Source organism: Sciurus carolinensis, chromosome 11 (assembly GCF_902686445.1).
Source record: "Sciurus carolinensis chromosome 11, mSciCar1.2, whole genome shotgun sequence".
NCBI classification, from domain to species: domain Eukaryota; kingdom Metazoa; phylum Chordata; class Mammalia; order Rodentia; family Sciuridae; genus Sciurus; species Sciurus carolinensis.
In genome coordinates, this window is record NC_062223.1 from 27,175,258 (window position 1) to 27,182,047 (window position 6,790).

Sequence of the window (6,790 nt, forward strand, 5' to 3'; positions counted from 1 at the left end):
TCCATCTCTCTGCTAGAGCTCCTGCCTACATTACTGCAACTGATCCTCAAGGAAAGGTGCATGCATACGGTGAAAATTCAGTGCACATTCTTAACTCCAAAGCCAAGAGGGATCAGTTTTATGATATTCTCTTAATTGTACATAATGGTAAGGGACAGTGGAGTGACATGGAGATTCTGAGAAGAGAAATAACAACATAGACCCAGACTGTCTCACCTCTCCTCACCAAGAAATGGGCACAAAAAGAATGGTATTGGCATGGTCACTTACAATAAGAGACAGAGGTCTGGAGTACAAATATGTGTGGACATCATTACCCTCCCCATTCAATCTTCAAGTTAGGGCAATCATCATTTTCTAATGTTCTATATTTTCCCATCTAGATGACACTACAATGATGGTCTTTTTGTGAAAACATTTTGATTTCATCTTTCCCTGGTAATAGGTAGGATTTATGCCATTTTGATATTATTTTATCAATGTTGGAAATTGTGACCAAAAGACCATCTTTTGTGCCAACATGTCACAAGAATTTAAATTGCTCCAGGGACTTTTTTAGTAACCATGATCAGATAGATTGTCTCTAGTAGTAGATACAGAGACAACCCAAAGAACAAAAAAGTTGAAAGACACACTTGTCCACACTGGAAGAGAAAATCAGATTGGTAATCTCATATCCAAATAGTCCCTGAAAATTCCTGTGGTTGGGCATTAATCCTCAAGGCTGAGCTATATCACCAGTTCTTTGAGACAGGGTCTGTCTAAGTTGCTGAGGGCCTCACTAAATTGCTAAGGAAGGCCTTGAACTTGCAATTCTCTTACCTCAACCTCCAGGGTTGATGATACAGGCATGTACCACTGTGCCCAGCTTGTTTCTTTTTTATTTTTAAATATAGGTGACTATCATACAGAAGACTAAATAGGGAAGAAAAGAAGGAAAGAAAGAGAGAGAGACAGAAAGAGAGAGAAAGGAAGGAAAGAGGAAGTTAAAGGGAGGGAAGGAAGGAAGGAAGGAAGGAAGGAAGGAAGGAAGGAAGGAAGGAAGGAAGGAAGAGGAGGAAGTGATTTTAATCTACAAAGTTTTAAATTATTCTCCTCTGTTGAGAGGTGTTATTGGGAGGAATAGCTCCTAATGTTTGAAAGCACAGTACGATAACTATGAATAACAACAATTAACTATTTCAATATAACTAGTAGAAAGATGTTACTTTTTCCCAATACAGAGATGCTAAATGTCTGAGGTGATGGACATGCCAACTACCCTGATATGCTCTGGTCATTACACCACGTGCATGTGTTGAAGCATCATACTGTACCCCACAATTGTGTAAAATAACTACGTGTCAATGAAAAACAAAAATATGTTATTCTAAAAATGTTTTTTGCATTTCTATTTTGCCTTTGACTCATCCAAATCCATGATACTGTGGGAAAACAGTGAGACAATCAGATTCCATAAGATTCGGTGATAAAATCTGACCTCTTTCTTTGGACGCCACACCAGGACACCTGGGAGTCCCTGGTTATAAGGAATACCACAGTAGCAGTAGCATTAGGTACATATGTTTGTTGCCTGCATTGTTGAATATCCAGTGAAGACAAAATCCATTTCAAAATGTTCCTACTACTTTGGTCCCTCAATTCTCCTTTCATTCCAACCTTGAGTTCCTTCTGCCCCACAGCTTCCTCATGGCGATTTTCACCTCTGCATTTCTGAGTGTGTAGATGATGGGGTTCAGCATGGGGGTGATGACCGTATAAAACACAGCCACCAGTTTGTCCACAGTGAAGGTGGACGAGGGCCGCATATAAAGGAAGATGACGGGTCCAAAAACAAGATGACCACTGTGATGTGAGAGGCACAGGTGGAGAGGGCTTTGCGCCTCCCCTCTGCAGAGCAGTTCCTCAGGCTGGACAGGATGATGACGTAGGAGGACACCAAGATGATGAGGGATAAGACAGAGATTAATCCACTGTTGGCCAACACAACAATCCCTTCCACAAAGGTGTCAATGCAGGCCAGCTTGAATAAAGGCTGAAGGTCACAAAAATAGTGGTCAATCACATTGGGACCACAGAAGGGCAATGGAACCGTGACAAGAACCTGCATTATGGAGTGAATGAAGCCCCCCAGCCAGGAACCAGCCACCAGCATGTTACACACTTGACGACTTATAATGTTCATGTAATGAAGAGGCTTGCAGATGGCCACATAGCGGTCATAGGCCATCACCACAAGCAGGAGGATCTCAGTGACCCCAAAGAAGTGGAAGAAGAAGATCTGGGTCAAACAGCCCTTCAGGGAGATGGTTTTAACCTTGGCAAGTAAGTCAGTGATGAATTTAGGGACCACAGTAGAGGAGTAACAGATCTCCACCAGGGACAGGTAGCCAAGGAAGAAGTACATGGGGGAGCACAGACTCTTACTGACACTGACCGTCACAATGATGAGGCCATTGCCCACCACAGTGGCCAGGTACACGGGGAGAAACAGCACAAAGCACACTCTCTGCACCTCTGGATCCTGGAAAAGGCCAGTGATAATTAACTCAGTCACGTTATTTGTACTGGCCATGGAGATTCAGTTCAGTTTTGCTAGATGCCAGAAAGTGGGAGACCTGAAATAAAACAATGATTATAACATAAATCCACCTTATTTATACCACTATAGAGAGTGTAAATCACTTATTCACTTAGTGAAAACCTACTAAATTATTGTTAAAAAAAGCATTTTAACTCTCTAAATTATTTTAATTCACTTAATTTTACTATTAGAAACTTAAGACTCAGAAAATAGATATTTGCTCAAGATCACACAGAAAATTGTAACTCTGGGACTCAACAAGTCTTTCTGACTTTCAGTCCAGGAATCATTCTAAATAACCACAAGATATTCTGAATTTGAGAGCTATTCAGGTTAATAGCCTATATTTATATTATCTATACTGCATTTTGATCAGTCTTCCTCTTATAAAATATCCTGAACATACATCTGCTTCCATATTCCTTGTTTCCTTCCTCAGTGCCTCAGGGAATAACAGCCATTTTCCATAATTATCCCTGAATACCACAGACTGGGAAAATTATAAAGAATAGTGGTTAATAGGAATTAGATCAGAAATGTTGCAATTGCTAGAATATTATATCTCATGATGTTAGAGTATATCAATAAGTACTGAATTCTCCTTCTTTTATTTCTTTGGACTCTTTCCATTATTTTTCATTGCAAACAGGTGCAACTTCTAGATGCTTTTCTATTCCTTTGTCATGAAATATTGAATCATTTTCTAAACTACATTTGTAATAATCTGAACTTTCTTTTTTTACAAGTTTGAGTATTATTCATATATAGATAATGTTTATTATTTTTAACTATTTATTTTTTTATTTTTTACAGACTGCATTTTGATTCATCGTACACAAATGGGGTACATCATTTCGTTTCTATGGTTGTGCACATAACTGCATGTATAAGAGCTTAAAAAGAAGTATAAAATAGAGCAAATCATAGAAGAATACAGTGAAGTAAAATATTTTATATACAACTGAAGAACAGGCAAAATTCATCACTGTACTATTTGGGGATGGAAAATGATTTTAAAAACAGCAAGGAAATTATTAACACAAAGGTTAGAATAAGTCTCTTCAGAGAACTATAGAGAACAGAGTGGGCTTAGAAAAGGGTAAACAGGGCACTTCAACTGTATTGGTTTTCTCAAATAAGGTTATCAGACAAAGCGTTTATGTAATGGAAGTTCTTATTGGCTAAATTATATTGTTAAATTGTATGCATATACAAATATGTAACAACAAATTCCACCATTATGCACAACTATAATGCACCAATAAAAATATGAAAAAAATGTAGGCCCAACACCCCAACATATTGGTAGAGGAATTGACTCCCTTTACCAAGACTCCTGATGTGCAAGAAATAAAATCAAAAATCAATAGGTAGGATGGCACCAAATTAAAAAGCTTCTGCACAGCAAAGGAAACATTTAAGAGCATGAAGAGAGAGCCTACAGAATGGGAGAAGATCTTTGTCACCCCATCCTTAGGGCACTAATATCCAGAATATATAAAGAACTCAAAAAGTTTAACCCCCCAAAAATAATAATAATAATCCAATCAATAATTGGGTAAAAAAAATGGGCAAAAGAACTAAATGGACACTTCTCCAAAGAAAAAATACTAATGGTCAACAAAGACATGAAAAATGTTTAACATCTCTAGCAATTAGAGAAATGCAAATCAAAACTACACTAAGATTTCATCGCAGAATGGCAATGATCAAGAATATAAGCAATAATAAATGTTGACAAAGATACATTGCTGGTGGAACTGCAAATTGGTGCAATCACTCTGGAAAGCAGTATGTAGATTCCTCAAAAATCTAGGACCAAACCACCTTTTGGCCCAGTTATCCCATTCCTCAGTACATATCCAAAAGGACCTAAAATCAGCATACTAAATCAATGTTTATAGCAACACAATTCACAAGAGCCAAGCTATAGACCAAATCTAGGTTCTCTTCAACAGATCAGTGGATAAAGAAAATGTGATATATATACACAACATAGTGTTACTTAGCCAGCAGAAAGGTGAATTTATGGCATTTACCAGTAAATGGATACAATTGGAGAACATCATGCTAAGTGAAATAAGCCAGTCCCCAAAAGTCAAAGGTCAAATGACATGTGGAAATATCAAATAGTCCGAAATAAGGGGGCGAAGGGGATTCCATCAAAATACAAAAAGGATCAGCAGAGTGCAGAAGACATGTTTAGGTAACCCTAAGATTGAGGCTGGCATTGAGCCACGAGGTGGTTAACACGGAGTGATCTACTTTTGCTTGATTACTTAATGTCTCCTCTGCGCTAGTGGTCAACAGATATTCCTCATTCTTTCTTGATTGGTACGGAGGGGCATGCTTCAATTGTGCTAATCCTAAGCTGACTGGCTGCCTTAGGTATATAAGACACACACCTATAGGAAGCATGGTGGATAAGCAGCACCTCAGGTTGCAGATCGCAGAACACAGGATAAACCACACCTCTAGATCACTGGGCGGAGGATAAGCAGCACCTCTGAATGATGGCAGAACACAGAAGGCAGATGGCAGATCACAGAAGAAGCACCTCTGATAGCACGCACCTTTAGTTTGCAGGATGCAGGACTCTAAGAAGATATAGATCTCTGAAAGTGTAGCAAGTCTCTTTTCCTGATAAGCAAAGTCTCTCTTCCTCTAAGCTCTAAGCAAAGCCTGTCTTCCTCTAAAACTTCCTCTAAAAGAAAGTAAGCCTCTCTCTATATATACACTAATGAGCAAGCAAGAAAGCAGCACACTAAAGAGAAAGATAATAGAAGTAGCTCAGTTTACAGTCCACCTCCGATAAATACCCGTGCAATTGTTGCTGCAGGCGGTAACAATATCCACGCAACTGTTGCGGCGGGAGGCGACAGCAGAGTAGAGGAAGAGGATTGAAGGGGTGGGAAGAGGGACAGGATAAGGGAAGAACAGTAGAATGAATCTGACCTAACTTTCCTGTGCACATATATGAATATACCACAATTAATCTCACCATCACATATATCCACAAAACGCTAACTAAAAATACTATAAGTAAATAGCAGAACTATCAGTGAAGTAGAGGAAAGGGAACAGGGGGAGGGACAGGGGAAGTACTGGGGACTGAATTAGAGCATATTATATTCCATGCTTTTAAAATTATGTCAAAATGAATCCTAATGTTATGTATAACAAAAAAAAAAAACTTTTTTAAAGAGTAGAGGTTAATTAGCTCACAGTTCTGCAAGTTAGGAAGTCCAAAAGCATGGCCAGGCCTCTCCTCAGCACCTGGTGCTGGCCTTCCCATGGGTCATGGCATAGCAGAGGGCATCACGTGGGAAGCAGAGCAAGCACACCAGGGACTCCCTTTTACAAGTTCCAGCCCTCAATAATCCATTAACACACGAATGGATTAAGACAATACTCCCAAAAGTTTTACCTCCAAATACCATCAAAATATGACTTTTGAGGATTAAGTTTGCAACACATCAACTCAGGGGACTCAGCTAAACCATAGCAGGGAATTTCTCACTAATAACCCTCCCTTTCCAAAAGGTGCTCTGTGCTGTCTTCTTTCCTCAGTCACACCAGTCCTCGATTCACTCTGGACAGAGTCCATTTCTAGTCTTGCAGTTTGAATGAATCTGTTTCTATGACAAATGCTCGAATACTCTGGAGAAAGATGAGTTTACTAGTTTTTCTCCATCCTTCCACTATTCTTTTCACACTTTCTACCATGCATACTATTGCAAATTACTGAGTTCAAAGAGCTTGACCCCTGAGAGTCTTATTATAGCTGGTTAGCAGCTTCTTATGGTTCCATTTTGGAAGTCACCAGAAAAAAATAACAGGAGTGAGGATTTCTAATTTACTTCTCTGGAACAAATACATACTGGGAACCTCTTACATATCTAAACACCCAATAGATTACACAAAAGTAATGTGGATCGCAGTACACACGTTAAGCTAACAATATCATGTTATTCAAAAACAATATCCTCTAGAAGGTGTCCCTATTGAAATTTTTAACACATATGATTCAGGCAAAATAAGGAAGAGAAAATATAAATTTGTATTCCCTAATTTTTTAAAAAATTTATCCCTCTTATTTTCCCTTATATCTGATTTCATTATCCCTCTTATTTTCCCTTATATCTGATTTCATAGTGAATTTTTTCCTGAATACACATTAGACATCTGAAAACACACCCCAAACAA

At 38.6% G+C, this 6,790-nt stretch overlaps 1 pseudogene; it reads right to left on the bottom strand.

The window, feature by feature from the left end:
- Positions 1-1,649: 1,649 nt before the first annotated feature.
- LOC124959975 (olfactory receptor 4B1-like) lies at positions 1,650-2,575 on the bottom strand (annotated as a pseudogene).
- Positions 2,576-6,790: the final 4,215 nt, after the last annotated feature.